The sequence below is a fragment of the Acanthopagrus latus genome, chromosome 21 (assembly GCF_904848185.1).
Source record: "Acanthopagrus latus isolate v.2019 chromosome 21, fAcaLat1.1, whole genome shotgun sequence".
NCBI lineage: Eukaryota > Metazoa > Chordata > Actinopteri > Spariformes > Sparidae > Acanthopagrus > Acanthopagrus latus.
In genome coordinates, this window is record NC_051059.1 from 11473789 (window position 1) to 11491304 (window position 17516).

Here is a 17516-nt window from a genome sequence, read left to right on the forward strand (position 1 = left end):
CATTTAAAATCGAGCCAGTGATCTGCTGCCAACAGGGGGTGACACCATGTCAGTTTGCACAGGCCCTGAGTCAGGAGAGGGCATGAAACGGCCCAAAAGGCCTCTGTGACCCTCAAGATAACATGCTGGGGGTGCTTTCGGAAAGTATCTAGCTTTGGGCACGAGCAACACTATGGGCGGCCCTGACTTGGATGCTGGGTTAAGCTGTGACTCACCAAACTGGTATAAATATGTTGAAGTATTGTTTCTGGTATCTTATCTTATCTTACCTTAGCTGCCAGCACAGGTGGGAAAACTGGCTGAGGATGTCAGTGTACAGGTGTTGTACAGCAGACCTTCTTCATAGCGCACATGTTGACTTGTCACATAGTTAAAAGCACAGCTGTAACGCCATGAGACACAATACCAACCAGGTATTATGCATACAGTAATGCATTCATTATCTATGTTATTAATTACATTCTTTTGCCTCATGACTCTTACGGCCTCTCCTATCACATGTTCTTTGAGATGAAGTTCCCTGCACTTACATCATTTGCAAGGTTTTCAGAGGCCTGGAGAAGTTAAACTGTTCAGCATTTCACAACAAAACCGGCAAGATTTGAAAAAGTAAAATACAGCGTAGCATTTGTGTCTCAAAAAGGTGTAGTTTTTCTTCTAGTTTTCTAGTTGTCATGTTACGAACCCTCAGATTTACAGTAAAAATCGTGAAAATGCTTCTTGGACACAAACAGGATTCATATGAAGAAAACACTGGATAGAGCTCATGTAAAATGTGGGACTCATTTTGCTCTACAAGCTGGTCTCATTTGCACCGTGTCATTTCCAGTAACACATTTGGAGTTCATTTGATCGAATCAGATGGGATAAAAAATAGAAAAAAAAACTTTGAATCAGCCCTCTGTTAAATACTGTAAGACAGTTCAACATGAGAAACACAAGTGTGAATAATGAAAACAAAGGATGGCAGTTTCAGGGTCCTGGTGTTGAGCGTGTCCCTGTCACACACTGACACTTGAATAAAACAGAGCCATTTTTTAATGTTATGAGTCCCACCAGTTCCGTTCCTGCTATGACAAGTCAGAATGTGGGCTGTGAAAAAGGTCTATTAATATTTCCCGATGGCTTTGTTGCACCTGAAGAAGGGAGACACACAAACAGACAGGATGGCAAGCGAAAGAGACCAAAACCAGCTGTTTTCTGTATCTAGTTAGCCAATGAAACCCCTACAATGTTCCAATTTTTCATGGAGAATATGTTCTTTTGTGAATTGTCTTCACCCATCTGGTTTTGCTTTGAGCAGCCGTCCCAGAGGACTTGTTTACAGCTCTGTGCATCATCTCGGGAATCAGAAATACAACTCCGGCTTGAAGTCTCACCGTGTAAGCAGATACACCGATAAAAGGTTTCTCTGCTCGTTCGCCTCCTTTGTGTATTCATGTCAGTCTTAACGGAGCGAAGACACGTCCAGATGTTTGACAGCATAAAGTACGTCCAAGTTTGGACGTGATTGGTGTAAACGTGGGAGGAGCAGGGAGTTCACCCTGAGTGAGAGGGCGGTCATATTTAGCATTAATTTTTGACCACGCATACATGTATTTATCAATATATGTGGTGTTATGATAGTTATAAAAGAGAAACAGGACACTGGCAAGACCAAAAATAGATTATGGTCAGATCAAGGTTGATACAGCGTACAGGGCTACAACTGGAAAAGGAAACTCTCTGTGTGCAGTAGAACCCATGTGGATTCACTACAAGGTACAAAACACAGTGATGGAATGTAACTAAGTACATTTACTCAAGCATTGTATTCAAGAACAAATGCCAGATTCTTATTGTAATCTATCCTCCACTATCTGACAGCTTTAGTTACTTCTCAGATTAAATTTAGTGAAAAGTCTAGTAAAAACCATGTCTCATCCCCACCTCCCTCTCTGTCCCTCTGTCTTTCTCTCTCTCTCTCAAGTCAAGTCATATTTTAACACTGTATCTTTACGTTTACTCAGGGAAGATTTTTGGGTGCTTTTCACAACACTGGTATTAGCACCAAAACTAGTGATGAAGTCACCATGATGGGGTCCTTTAAGCAGATTTGACTACAACTTTGAGGAACTTTACTTGTTGTACATTTTGGAGGAAGTATGAAACTTTTGCGTCCACTAAACCTATTTGTTAACAGTAGTTACTAGCTGCTTCGAGGAATACATACTGCATCACAGCCAAAGTAGACACTATGCAGAAAATTACTTTTGATACTTTAAAAGCATTTAATATCAGACACTGTAAAACTTATACTAACATACTCAAATAGGTTACTATGTGTGTGGGTGTGTCACTTTTACCAAAGTAATATTTCACACAGTATCTTTACTTTTACTCAAACATGACTTTTGGGTGCTGGACATTGGTGATAATAACAAAGACGAGTGATGAGGTCACCATGATGGAGTCCTTAAATCAGATATGAAAACACGATATCTCTGAATATCTGTAGTCCAGTAATGTAAACTTATAAAAGCACTTCTGATCACTCACACTTACATTACGTGACTGTGATCAGCTGCACGCGCCTCAGAGGATGAAGACAACAGAACAACAAAAAAAAAAAAAGTTCGCCTTAGCGTGCGTACATGTGCGCGCGCAGCAGAGCCGAGGCAGACAGAGCGCGCGGCAGTGACAGCAGGGCAGCAGCGCAGTCCGCGTGCAGCCAGCGCGAGGCGAAGACCCACCAGCGAGCTGCGAGGATGAGAGGACACAAAGCGGTAAGAGGAGCGCTCACTGCGCTTTAAATGTGCTTCCATGTCCAAAACCTGTCGACCTGTAGCACCCGTGCTGTCACGGCTGCTTAAGAAACCGTTAGCGCGTGTTACGTTGTGTTCTAAGGTTTTTTTTTTTGTCTCAAGTTCAGTCAAATATATCGTCTTTCTTCTTTTGATAACGAGCGTAAATGCAAAAATGATTGAGGGGGAATACATGGGTGTAAATGTTAACAGCGGTCTGTGCGCATTTGAAGTGACTCCAGCCGAGACACGAACCGTTTTGTGCTGGATGCAGGATGTGCAGGAATTCTCGACAACCCACTAAGTTGTCAAGAAATGTTGATTAATGAAGAAAGACCTCCTGAGATAGACGGAAAAAAAAGTTGGACAAAACTCCGCGTTGTTACAATCAGGTCTAATTTTACCTCCTGGATTGCACAAGAACTTGTTTTGATTGTGCAACTCAAAGGAATTGAGGAAGGCAATTAATAGATGTGCTGCTCTATACTGTAGTAAAGTCCTGTCCCATGTGATACCCCCCCCCCATTACTTATGGGACTCTTCCTTTCCACTCCTTTGCAGACCACTGATTTATGTAATGTAGCTGGAATGAAAAGTGCTGCGCAGGGGGTGGAAATCTGGCTTTCTGAAAGTCAAACAGATGAGGAGGCTTGTTTTAATCATTAGTCTCAGGGTATCACTGGCATGGAGTTTAGCAGCGGGATCATGGTTTGTACCTCGCAGGCCTCGGCCAGCGTCCCCACAGCATTAGCTGTGTGTGCAGGGAGTTGATTTTTACCATTTAATCTCATGTATGTGGCCATTAAAGAGGTAATAAACAACGTTTTTACTCTTCTGTAAAGTATTACCGTAATGTGCCTTTGGGAGGGTGACCAGCTTGTTGATCAATACCAGTGAGTCAGCGATTATTTCACCAGATGCTCAGATTGTTTGTTCAAGTGCTCCGATGGAGAGTGGTGCTCCGTGCAGCGGGCCAAGATTTGTTTCGCCCTAAACTATTTGTTTGCCCTGGCACTGTATGTTTGCCTCAATTTCACACCAGGGGGAGAAAATAACAAAAGCATTTCAGTTTTAAGGGGATTGCTTTCCTCGGCTGACTTTGCAAAATCTAGCGATTTCAAAACATTTCACAAGTGGAAGTAGTGATTGAATGAATTAAGTCAATTTGCCACTGCATGTATGGGGTAAAACTAAATAAAAGACAAAGGGTGAGAGGCCACATTGACAGGGAAAACACCGTTTTATGCCAGACACAAAACGTATTGAGTTTGACGCTTAAGTCTTGACCTTGACCAAGCAAGCAACATGTTATTACTAAACTTGGGATAAAACTGTTGCATGTAATTTGATAAAGGTTCCTGGCTGAAGGTGGAAGTTGTAGTTTAGAAAATGATCTTCACTCAAGGTCCATTCACAAACTTTTACCGAAGCTTTCAACAACCAAATCTTCATCAGCATAATAAGAAATAGCTCCTTTACCAAAAAAGGTGCTGTTTTCCTCTCTTCTTAGTGTCTGTACTGGACCTAACAATTAAGTGGGGTAAAAAAAAAGTACAATATTTGTGTACAAAATAAAGTGGAGTGGAAGTACAAAGACACACTGATACAGTGACGACAACGAAAGGAACTCTATTTGAAAAGTGGCACTCAAGAGTATTATTGGAACATTATTAGAAAATGTCACAGCCCAAGTGATGGTAATAACCAGTGATGGAATGCATTGGAGTACATTTACTCAATATAGATATTGGCATCAGAAGTGTTCCGATTTCCTATGTGATACATTGTTAGTCTGAGTACTATTGACCAATCATTGACTAAAACTGTATACTATGACACTCTACCTACTCCTCTAGAGTCAGTTTGACACCTGAAGGGCTCCAGGGCCGTGTTAGCAATAGTACGTAATACACTCAGAATAAAGCTTGATGGCAAACATTTCATAGATAATGACATATTATGGTTTTGGACTGTAAATAACATTGGGAACATTGGCACATTTTGATCAGGGTTTCGGGACATGTTTAGGACAAGATCATACTTTAGGTTAAAATAGGCCAGCACTTCCGAAAATTATGTCACGTGATTTATGTAAGTTAACTCACCTGCGTAACATAACTGAAAATGTTTTTTGGCAAAGTCTTGTGTATGATAATTCCAGCTCCCAGCTTTGGCTTTTTGTGCTCTTTACACAACTGCATGAGAGGGATGCTGCAGAAGTGACACTATGGGTTTACTACAGCGTCAAACTTAGAAGCATCGGGCCACAGACGAGGGCAATACCATGGCTTGTTTAGTCACACTCTTCACATGTATTTTATATAATTTACATGTATCAGATATTCTATTGGTGAAATTTGTGAACTGTGATTTTTTTGTTTCCATTCTGTACAATGCGACATCTACTGCAGTCTGTCTGTCCTGGAAGAGGAATCCCTCCTCTGAGGACAGAATGTTCCGTTCATTGTACAGATTGTAAAGCCCACTGAGGCAATGTGATTGTGATTAGACTATATAAATAAATTGATTTGATTTGATTTGATTTGATTTGACGCACTGGGTGTTAGAACTGGCTGCTAAATGCCAATGAAACACATCTGCTATCTTCTGATGAGGTAATTTTCTAGTTTTTTAAAGATAGATTTATATTAATATGCAAATAGATTAAGAGTTCAAATCCAACTCCATTCTCACATCTTAAAAGTGCAACATGTAAGAACTGGCCACATGTCAAATTCATGCCCAAAACACACAGGGGGGCAGCATATCACCAGTCTATGTGTTGATGAAGGTTCTCAGTCTTCCAGGTCATGGTAATTCTCAGTGCTGTATCGTAGGCAGCTGGACTTTCTTGAAGACGTGTCACCTCTCATCCAAGAGGCTTCTTCAGTTCTAACTAATTGGAGGAGAGTTGCTGGCTTTTAAACTCTGTGTGGAAGTGTGCTTATGGAGTCATTAAGGACCCATGTGAGCCCTGAATCATTAGGGCCTGTTGTGGGTCGTTGACCCAACCAGCTTTCATGTGGGTTGCTAGGGTTAGGTGAGCCCAGGTGTGAATGGTTGTTAAGCTGTTTGAGGAAGGAATGAAGTACTGCTTTAGGCTGCATAGGTTATAGGTAGTGTTAAAGTAAATAGAGGTGGAGGTGGTCACAGGTGGACTACGACACTACCTGTCACCCACTTACAATGCAGTACCTAGTTCCCTCCCCAGACAGGTTAACAGAGAGAGGTGAAACGTCTTCAGGAAACTGAAACAAGTCCAGTTGCCTACAATATAGCACTTAGAATCACCAGAGTACCCAGTTAGTTGTGCAGCTGGTTGTTCGGCCTGGGAGCTTGGGGACCAGGGAGTGTTAGTCTTTACACTGCTTGCTGTGGCTAAGCAACTAAGACTTGACCCTGTTTACAGTATTTATGTGACGCTATACTAAGCTAGTAACCTCATAGCTCTGTACTTAGTTGTGTTAATCTTTTCATCTAACTCAAACAATCAAATTATTCTTAAAATGTGAAACCATTCCTTACCCAGCAAAACACAAAACTGAAAAACACAAATGGCAGTAAATGATAAACACCATATCGTAGAAACAAAACAAATGTAGGTCCTGTTGGGAGAAGTTGGAAGCAGAAGAGTTACTGGATCCCTTTTGATTATGTAATCTTGTTACACCCTCTTCATACTATTTACAACCAGCTGATGGAAACACCTGATGAGCCAAATTATTCTGTGTTGACTTTTCGGAAATGTCATCAAATCCAAGCAACATTTAGATGGATGCAACTTATTATGGAGGTCATTCTAAGTCATAGCTTACTTACTAGTGTGCCATTAATACGCATGTTTATGTTACACAGAACAAGGTGACCTAATGTACTTAATTAAGGCTTCAAAGTCAGTGAGAAACTGATCATATGGGACATATTAGTGTGAGGCAAGAAACAAATTTGCTTTTTCCTACATAAATATTTGTTACCGTGTCTTCGAGCCTGGAGTCTGAATTTGTCACATCCGATCTCATTCTAGTTAAAACCGCTGTCTTATGACAGAGGTGCCTGTGTTCAAAGCACGTTGATGAAATGGTTCGTCACTTGTTTTTCTCCTTACATACCTTTCACGGACATTAAAAGTGATTGCCCTACAAGCAGAGCTCATTTTGGTTTGGTTCAGAAATATTATTCCTGGCTGGAGGTGCGTGCTCTTTTGCAACACCCAAGGGTGACACAGCTGGGTAATACGACCCGCTTCGAGTATCAGAGGTAACTGTTTCAACATTGTTTCTGGTGCGTATTAACTGCAGGCCAATGTCTTTTTAAATCCTGTTTACTTGGCAAATTATTTCAAGTCCCAGAAGGTTTGTTCTTCGCAAAAAGGCAAGTGAATTAGTGGGATTTCAAAAGCTCCGGTTAATGTGCGGAGGGCAGTTTATCTCTCAGTGATTATTATAAACTCCAGAGTCTTTCTTGAGGTTATTCTCACAATAGTTAAATAGAAAACAAATGTAATAGGGTTAGGTGTGTGTGTGTGTGTGTGTGTGTGTGTGTGTGTGTGTGTGTGTGTGTGCGTGTGTGCGTGTGTGCGCGCGTGTGCCTGTGTGTGTGTGTGTGTGTAGCCTCTTTGGTTTAGATTTGATTCCATATTTAGTTGCAGGCAAACCCTTCATGTTTGTGGTTGAATGATTTATTGTGTCAGTCTTGGACGTTGGTGTAAGAAATATTCACATCCTTTAATTAAAGTAGCAATACAACAGCTGGATTACAAGTTTAAGCCCTGCATTTAATAACAAATATTATAAAGTATTAAAAAAGGCAGTAAAAGCAGTAAAATCATTGTACTTAAAGTAAACATGCTCAAGTTACAAAGTCTGACTTCAGAATTAATCAGAAAATTGTCTTTAGTCCAGTGATTGCTTAATTGATTGGCTGGCTGCCAAAATATATTGACTTTAAACAGCTCTATGCTCTGTTTCACCAGCTTCAGGTGTCTCCTTTCTCAGAGTCATAGTTCCTGAGTCCTGGTCACCTCCATACTGTCTCCTTTGTCTCAGAGCTTGTGTTTGGTCACATTCTCTTCACTGGGAGGCTGCTGAGCTGAATCCTTGAGCCCAAGATGACTCTCCCTGTCCTCCCTCTTAGGTCCATGGTTAACTGAGCTAATTCCAATTCCAGTGCATTGAGGAGAAGTTAGCAGCTAAACTGTCTTCCATAATTTTGGAGCCACCTTTGACTTACAGCTAATTCTCAGAAATTACCGTAATAATAGAATTTTGGACACCTTGGAACTGCTAATCAATATCTGACCAACGGTGTTTTGGACCAAACAGCTCTGGAGATTGTACACCATCAAGGGCTTTTTTTCTGCTGGCATTCGCACATCTAGTTGGAATACTGAGGTGATTAAAGCCAGCCGTTCTTCTTTACAAGCTGTCTTTTGTGTTGTCTGTTGTTTGTACAGCTGACAGGGTTTTAGAAATGGCAGTTGCAGACGCTGGCTCCTGAGATTGACCAATCAATGTATACTAACATCACTCAAAGTTTCTCTGGAGCTCTGGAGAGTACCTACTCTGACAAAACTCCCTCAAAACAGAGTTCTAAGACCTACGATCATTAACAGTTTTTGTGATGTGAAAACAGCTAGTGGACTTTTAACCAGGACAAATTGGAGATTTCATATTACATCAATTTTTTGCCTCATTGCAATTCCAGTTAAGTTCAGGATTGCTTTGAAGGCACTACATGGCTACTCACCACTTATACCACTGACTGTCCGCTTAGATCATCCAACCAGAATCTATTGGCAACACCATGTACGAGACTGAAAACTAAAGGTGACTGCTCTTTAGAAGTCTTTGCACCCAGACTAACGAACAATCTCCTCCCTCCCATAAGATCAGCTGAATCCTTAATATTATTATTATTATTATACAATTAAAATGGGGTTGCAGTACTGAAAAGGTTCCTCTGGTCCAAAAACACCTGTAACAGCCCCTCATTAGTGTGATATGGTGAATTTGGAAGCGAATAGTTGCCTACTTTCACATCCAGCAGATACAGACAACTCTAGCATTCATTTGGAGTTGTGATTTTGGTCAATCCATGTCCAAAATTCAATCTTCTTTCAGTTGAGGTCTGACTTATACCACCTCGTGAGAGAAATATCTGGGTGTTTAGCTGCTAAATACTTCACTATGTTCACCAGCTAATGGCTAACTTTGTCTGTCTGCTGTTTACAGGCATACAGTTGCTTCATCAGAGTTTTTTTTTGCGCTGAAAACAGCTGCATGTGAATTGGGTTGATGAGAGAAGCAAGAGTGAACCAAAATAGTAAAGTTGTGGGCCACCCCAACCAAATTTTATTTTTAACAAATATCTACCAGCACAGCTTTAAGATGAGCAGACAACCCGTTCATCCAACTTCATGAAGCTCTGTTGTTCTTTGTTCTTGAAAAGTTTACATGTTGGAGATGAAGACAAGGCTTTCATGAGGAATAACACAATTAGACTAATTCATTTGAGTTCCCATGAGGTCTTCAGTGGGAGGTTGGAGATGCAGCAGCACAGCAGCAAGAGAGGGGAAAGTTAAATCAGTACAGCAGCGGTTTACAATATTACTGTATCCAAATTAAAAGTATGCATTAGTCACAGCCAGTAGCAACAAAATGTACTGTTTTTGAATGAGTTAGTGTTTGGACGCGTACACTTAAGACAGAACCAAACTCACTGTAGAGGGAGCTGTGGCAATAAAGTTTAAATATTATTTCTGGGAGCCACCTAAAACTAACATACAGACATAACAAGTATAGCAGTTAAATTAAAGAGATCTGTCAAGATAAATGACGCCTCGCAGAACGTGTGAAGCAGACGTACACACAGCTCTCCTCGATTCATCCGCTCCCAGAGGAAAATGAATTTACATTTCAAAGCTCGAGTACAAAGAAAATAAAAGAGGAGTGTTTTAAAGGATTCAGAGGCCCGGCTGGAAACAGAGGGAGAAATGTTTAAACAGGAACTAAAATGTGAGTTTCAGTGATGCTCAGACAGAAAAGTGTTGTTTTGGCAAAATAAATAAAGTGTATGTTTACAGTATTAAATCATTTTCCCTTTACCCTACTTTCCCCTCTAATCCCAAATGTACTCGCAATATAACTCCAACACACTCCTCCACTCCTGCAAATAACTGAATCAACAAGTAAACACATGGATCTCTGCTGATTATTATTATCTTCTCAAAACAAGATGTGCAGCTTTCACTGTTTCACTGTTTTAGAGCATTTATAAAAGTAATTTCAAACTCTGAACTCTCATTATGAAGGAAAATCCTCAGAGGGTAGCCGACTGAAGTTGGTCACCATCATACACCTCCAGTTCAAGGCCTGTCCATTCCGAGTACAGACACTAATACAGATAAAGTAGTTGATTGAACAGATACAGGTGCATATACAGTCAATGATGTATTTCATCCCTTGTTGGATGGTTGAACAGCTTTAGAAACCCTCTCCCTAACTTTCTGAAACTGCCGCTTGACATTTGCATTTACTTCTTCTTTACCTGACCTCTAACCTCTGTCCTGTTTCATTCTTGTTACAACTATTTCTGTCACTCCTAACATGAAACAACTGACTGTAACACTATGAAATATCTTCCAGGAGACTGAAATCATCAGCTTTTTACTTCACCTCCCGGTATAAATACTTCTGATTTCCAGTGATACCAGATAAGATTGTTCTAATACCTATACCTGTATCATATTTACTTTTAGAGGTCCAAAAAAATGAGGAAACTTATAAGTCCAAGTAAGACATTTATTAAAATTAATAAAAATAAATAGCCACAGAATCGAGCTTGTGACTGGGAGGGCTGCCGGTTCAACCCCTAGACCGGCAGGATAAATCTGGATGGGGAAAGTGAAAGGCAGCGCTTGCTCCACCTTTATTACCACTACTGAATTGCCCTTGAGCAAGGCCCTGAACCCTGACTGTTCCAGTGGAGCCTCTCAGTGGCCAACAGATCAGACTGTGGTTGAGCTGGTGCCCGTGTATAAATCTGAGTTCTTAACCAGCCTGTAAATTGTCAACAAGTGAAAAATTGCTCATAAATGTCTTATAATATAGCAATAAACGTTTTTACAATACTATTATTAACACTAACATAGGCTTATTAATCCTAATAAGAAATCTATCAGCATCTTATGAGGACGTATAAGGGCCTTAATAAAAAACATTACCAATAATAATAACCCAGAGAAAGAATAACTGTATTGCTGTTGCAGAACAGAAGTAACAGCGTGTTGCAAATCTCCTTCTGCTGAAAATATCTGTTGGAAATGACTTTCAGCGGCCACTTTATGAGCTTATCTTGTCTTACTTCCTGAGTAATATGATCAGATGGTGATGATGGGCCCGCGGCTGATCCTCTCTCTGTGGCTGTTTCTTAAATGGAACAATGCTGCTTCATTTGTCAGCAAGACAAGACTGTAATGATATTAGTTTACAAGATGTGGCACATACCGATATTCAGGGTTGGGAGGGTTACTTTGAAAATGTATTCTGATACAGTTACTAATTACCTGTTAAAACATCAGACAGTAAAGTGATCAAAATATCACAATATGAAACATGAAAATGTTACTTGATTACTTTCAGTTACTTTTGACTTACCTCAATAACAAATGATATACAAATAAAGACCAGTGAGAAATATCAATAAAATGACTTTTATTTTATCTTAACTATGTATTTGGTTTTTACCTGAGTGATGAGAGAGACTTGAGAAGTCATGTTCATGTGTTCACATTAGGGGCAGACTGATTATAAACCTGGCCTAATATTCTGGGCCGATAGACTGCATTTTTTCATTTTTCTGTCAGATTGCAGATAAAAGACACTGCAAAATTTCTAAATTGCAGCTAAAAACAGACTTTGGTGCCTTGCACCCTTAATTCCTGTCAGTACTTAACACTTGTCTGTTAGTTGTGTTAAATAAATTCTGTCATGACATCACACTGAGGAGTTCACCATGAAGAGCTGGAAAGTGTCATTGATGTAGTCCTGCTTGATCTTTTGGCAAAAATACTGATGTTACACCAAATGTGGTCTATAAAAACCTGCAAAACATAATCTGTTTTCACCAGCTAAGGTTTCTCAGACCAAACACCACCCAAAATTTGTTTGGAAAGACACATTGGAGTCAGTCCGTACCCACCACACCAGACGCCCTCCATCACAGAAGAGTTTTAACAGGCGTCTTGTGAAGCTGCTCCTATTTCAAGACGCTGGCAGGCTCGGGGAGTCCAAGTTGAGTCCATAGGCTGCTGCCGCCGCTGCTGGCCCTGCTGTATCTGGTTCACGGGCTCTGCTCACACTGTCTTGCGGTTTGGACTCAGCCACTGTCATTTCACTGGAATTTCCTGCCATCTGTGCTCAGTCAAAGTTTCTCACAGATCCACACCTGCTTGTAAATGTTTAGGTTTTAGCCCAGGAGGAGAGGATGGAGGGATAGGTGAGCATGATGGAGGAAAAGCAAGAAGATCCACACCCGCCTTCTGGCTCAAGTTTAGAAGTTATAAAATTGTAAAGCACTGTGCAGACAGAAAGATGAGACAGAATGATGAGACAGCGTATTTCGACTCCAGCCTAATAAAATAACTGAAACCTATTCACATTTCCAGAAAGTTATATCCTGTATCTTCATTACTATGTTTATTACTTGTCAATGGTGGAGGAAGTTTTCACATCTTTTGGCAAAACAACAATGTTGAAATACTGTGTTAAAAAAAAAAAAAAAACTTAATGAGTATTTAGTGCTACATTTTGGAAGCTTTTTCATTTTATTGCTGATAGTTGAGAATATTACAACTCTAATATATGTAATGTAAACATGAAGCATGAACGACAGATTAGCATATCTTAGTGTAAAGAGTTGAAACTGTGGGAAACAGGTAACTTCATAGGTGTCCTCCAGCACCTGTTCAGGCTCACTTATCAACATGTTGTATCTTGTTTGTTTGAGACATACAGAAAACAAGATGAAAAACCTCCATAAGTAAACAATGTATCTGTCAATTCACAAACAAACTGTGTAACTGCACAATACTTCTCTTAGTGTTAATTGTCACCAATTATATCTAAGTGAAATGTCATTACAGTATTAACATTTTCAATTATAAGAAACTGTATATTGTATGTTTATGTGGAAGAAAAATCAATTTCTGTTAAATAAAAAAAACATTTTATGGTACATCACATTTACAGTTTTTCTGTGTGATTTAAAAGATAAAGGGGAAAATCTGTGAAAAATTACAGAAACCACTACTGAAAACACTACTGACAATGTTGTCAACAGCTGTGTTCCCTCCTGTTGTATTCTGTCTCACTCCTCTCTTTCTTTTCTCTGTTGTTAACCTGACTTTTATATTTTTTTAAAAAAATGATTGCTTTAAAGTTCCTCATTATAAACTTGTTATCAGTGTACAGGTGGACAAAACCTTATGCACCTTTCAGAGAGCCTCTAATATTGTTTTGGATACATGAAATATTCTGCCAAACTATCTATTCAGCCAACAGTTACAGTTATATGTTGTCAAGAAAAAAATGCTAAATGTCAGAATTACAGATAAAATAATCTTTTTTGCTTTCTACAGTGTAACATATTATAAAGTGAGCTTCAGAGGTTCACTGTTTCTCTCTGTTTACAAGAGTGCTTTTAATTTGTAAAAGCAGAAAAGTTTAAACCTCAATAAGATTTAGCTTTAAAGTGGCAACAGAAAACTTTACCACCGCCTAATGTTTCCCATTGGCATTATCGTTGGTGGCAGTGTTTTCATTCAATCATTTAGCTTATAAAGGAGAACAAAAAAAGTAGATAGACATGGTGGCAGGCTGCCAGCTTGTTCGGATCACCAGCTATCCTTTCTTTCCCCTGGAGACAACATTGTATAGTAAAAGCAGGTTTGTAGGGAGCTGTTCTAAAGGCAGGTTTCATTCTTCTATAGCCAAGATTTACTTAATTTACATAATGATGCATCAAAGCAGAAAACGATTGCTGGTTTAAGTGAAAGTACAGATAGATCAGCAGTAAAATATATTTTATGGAGCTCCCAACACATTTTTTTTCCAGGAATTCTTCTGCATTCCCTGATGATAAATGCTGTGGTTGTTTTTATCCACAGACAATGGCTAAACTGTATTATGATACCATATTATGTGTTATGTACATGACTGACTGCCGCAGAGGCCGATTCTGACAGACTATTGGATGAAACAGCTTTGACTGTTGCACCGATTACAGTTCGTGACTGTGCTTTGGTTGTAACGATCACGGCTGTGAACGCATTAGCTTTTATGAGTGTGACATTTGCCACATGCAGGTGTTGTATGTGTGCAGCGACTTGACATGTTGGCGCAGGCTTAGCGTTGTGCTGAAGCTACTGTATTCATTGTAGCCATATCCATGGCATCATAGATACAGCTGATGAAGGACAATGTCCTCGGACTCAGCGTCATGCACTGCAGCCAGACAGAGCAGCAGCAGCTGTGCTGACAGCTCTGTATAGTGTCGGAGCTCAGCCTTGTGAACAGAGTACTGACCAATAAACGTGTTTGGTCGGGGCTGGATTAAACAGATACATTACAATAGATTTACTGTATTCAAATATAGACACATGTTCATATTTGGTAAACAAACAAAATGACTGACCTGAGCTTATTATTATGCTCTTTAATTAGTTAAGTCTATATTTTTCGGGCATATGTATTTATGTATATTTTGGTTCTTATGTCCAATAGTCATGTATTTGCAGGGAAAGTAGAGCCATATATTTCATTTAAATGTCTTTACTCATGCAGATTTAGATATTTAGATGTAAAACTTACATTTACAAATGCTTTTTCCTTACTTTTATTTAGGAGAGATTGTAATTAAGAATTTATCTTCACAAAATTTCCCCTTACTCAACAACTCATAAAACAGTGATTTTATAAGGGAGTCTGGGGAAGTTCTCTTCATCTCTGTGGTGTTGTTGACTGTAGTTGCTGTGGTTGTTTTGACCCACAGTATGTCTGTGTTAACATTGGCTGTCAGCTGCTGTACGAAACATTCCCAAATTGTATTTAATTGTTTTTAATAACTATAAGATATCATTTATTCTGGCACTACAAGTTAATGAAAAAAACACCAGTTGTGAATGCTTTACCGTGCCACTTGACCCAGTTAAATACTTTTTTGTATTTGTTCCACATTAGTTTAAAGATAAATTAATGAATATATACACGTTGACATAAAGTTTAAGATCAAAGATTATCTCTTCAAATTTACAATTTTAAAAACATTTTAAAGTATATATAAAACAATACAACATAGAAGGCTGATGTGTTTTTATATCTGAGCATCTCTGCTTGTGTGTGTTAACATGCACTCACACTTGAAAAAGTGTAAAGGACTCTGATGAAAACTAGTTCATAGAAAATGAAAAATGCCTGTTTTTATATGCAGATTTGTGAAAAAAATAAAATCTCCATGGCTCCTTTCCATCCAGTTAAAATAAACACTGAAAAAAAGCTCTGCTGTGAGCCTGGAGATAAAGTAAATTGGACTTTTCTTAAAGAGCTATTTGGAGTATAAACTTACTATCTCCCCATAGAAGAGGAGCCCCGGGAGGAACACTGTGTCTAGAGTTAACAGAAATTCAAGCCTCTTTCTAAGATGACATGCATGAATTCTGATCCAATAACACATACTTATTCCGTGCAACATGAGACTGTGTTATTCACCTGCACCCACTGAGTTTACTTTGACCCAAACTGCCTTTCCAAATCTGGAAAGTGCCAAAGAATTTTTTTTTCTGGCCATGATCGCACAACAAAGTAGCCTGCAGTATCATGGAAGTGGAAGTGTAGCACATAAATGATGCATGTGATTAAAAAAAGAATAGTTTCAGAATAACTGGGGAGATTTCACCAGCGCAGATTTCTACCTTTTGAGCTGAAGGGGATACCACAACCCTCTTTTTTTTCTGAATTAAAAAATAATTGTGTATCTCTATTGCATAGACAGCCCAGTTTAACCAGTGGTGAATCGATCCACCCGTCCTTTAATGTACTATCACTTTGGCGTAAAGTCCGTGGATCAGCTTTCCCATCCTGCATCATCTCAGCCTCTTCCAGCTGGAGTATCGATATAACCAGGGATGGAAGAGTAATCACGTCCTCTGTTGGGGTCTTGTGGTGGTTTTGCATTCCTCCGTTCTTGTTCAAGCTGTGTTTTCCACAGTCCACAGTGGTTTTGTCACCTGGAAAAGCCTCATCTTTAAGCAAAGCCTCAAAATGTAGACATGACTTAGTGGCCTTGGCATTTTCTCATGCTATGGCGCAGCTACAACAGCCCTCTTCGTTAGGATGATCGCTCACTTGGCCGGTTCGCGGGTTTCTGCTCTCGTCTTTCTTTCTGGAAAAATGATCATCAGCACCTTTTTCATGCTCACCCTCAGTAGAGTTGGCTGCTGGAACACTGGCGCATCGAGCAGCTCATTAGTGATGTTAATGTCTCTTGATATACCTGGACATTGGCGTGACCTACTACTTGAAGATAATCTTGTCCGGGGCTCGTGCAAGACTATTGGCGGCCCTGAATATCACTGTGACTGCATCAGCACTTGTCACCTCCTCAGCGTTGGGGAAATCAAAAGGTATCGTTCAGCGCTGATCAACAGTGTGCATTTTTTGTGCAGCTATGCAGCACTCGGTGTCAGGTCAGCAGCTTGAGGTTGGGCCTCTTCCCCCAGAATAAATAAATGTTTCAGGAGGCTCCACCTCATCATCCTCTTGTTTGGGTTTCTCATAGCTGTCTAAGAGTTTTAGTTTTATAGCAGTGAGAAGACAGACGAGGAACAGAATATTTTGCTCAGCCGTGCATAGTCGTCATTAAAGTACATGATGTCTTCTTTAGGGACTAACTCTTCTGCACGTCCTTTAAATGTCAGACCTGGATTGACCTCATGGTTTGAACAGCAAATCCAGCTGTTCATCCCACAGCATGCAAGACTGTTCTCCTAACTCAGCAATGTGTTTGATCTGAGGAGAGATTTATCTTTTTTTCTTCTATTTATTACTTTCTTCACTGTGAAACTACTTTACTTTGAGTTTTGTTATTTAAATAATATTCATGTATTTGGCCTTCTGGTCTTCTGAGATGACACAGAGATGACAGATGAGCTGAACTGCTTATCAATATGCAAAATGACTTCCTGCCAGTTACAAGGTTCCCAGATTCTCCTGTCATCATACATGATTGTTCCATTTAACAGTTTCCATGTTTGAGTGCAAAATTAAGTTCTTTATCAAAATAGTTTTGCCAAATAGTGTGGCTCAGCAACTTTGTCAGGAAAAGTGAAGAATTGTAAAAATTCCAAGACACACTGGAGTGGAATTTAAAAGAGAAGGCTGTAATTGAATAAAAGCAGATAGGTTTTCAAGTCCCCATGAAACGGCTAATCGAGTGCTCTCTCCAGCAAGTCAGCTCCCTCTTAACAAGGCTGGACCGGGACAGAGCAGCACAGCCTCTGAGAAGAAAAGGCGAGATTGAGGAAGAAAATACAGTACCAAGGGGGTTGTCTTTCCAGGTTTGGTACCTGGCAACTGGAGGCCGAGTCAGTAAGGGCTGTTTACCGAGCCAACAGCAGCTAACTACATTTAGCATTGGTTACCACTCACTTTAGTTTCAAAGCTACTGGTACCTGTTTAC

General features: G+C 39.8%; 1 protein-coding gene across 2 annotated transcripts in view; it reads left to right on the plus strand.

Annotated features, from left to right (window-relative positions):
• The first annotated feature begins 2669 nt into the window (after positions 1-2669).
• The window catches only part of LOC119011820 (zinc finger protein GLIS1), a 42768-nt gene continuing 27921 nt past the window's right edge, over positions 2670-17516 (plus strand). The window contains exon 1 of one of the 2 annotated variants that reach the window (XM_037085222.1): positions 2670-2765. The gene's annotated coding sequence lies outside the window, so the exon portion shown is untranslated. The remainder of the gene's footprint in view (positions 2766-17516) is intronic. The other variant, XM_037085223.1, reaches the window with a different exon arrangement.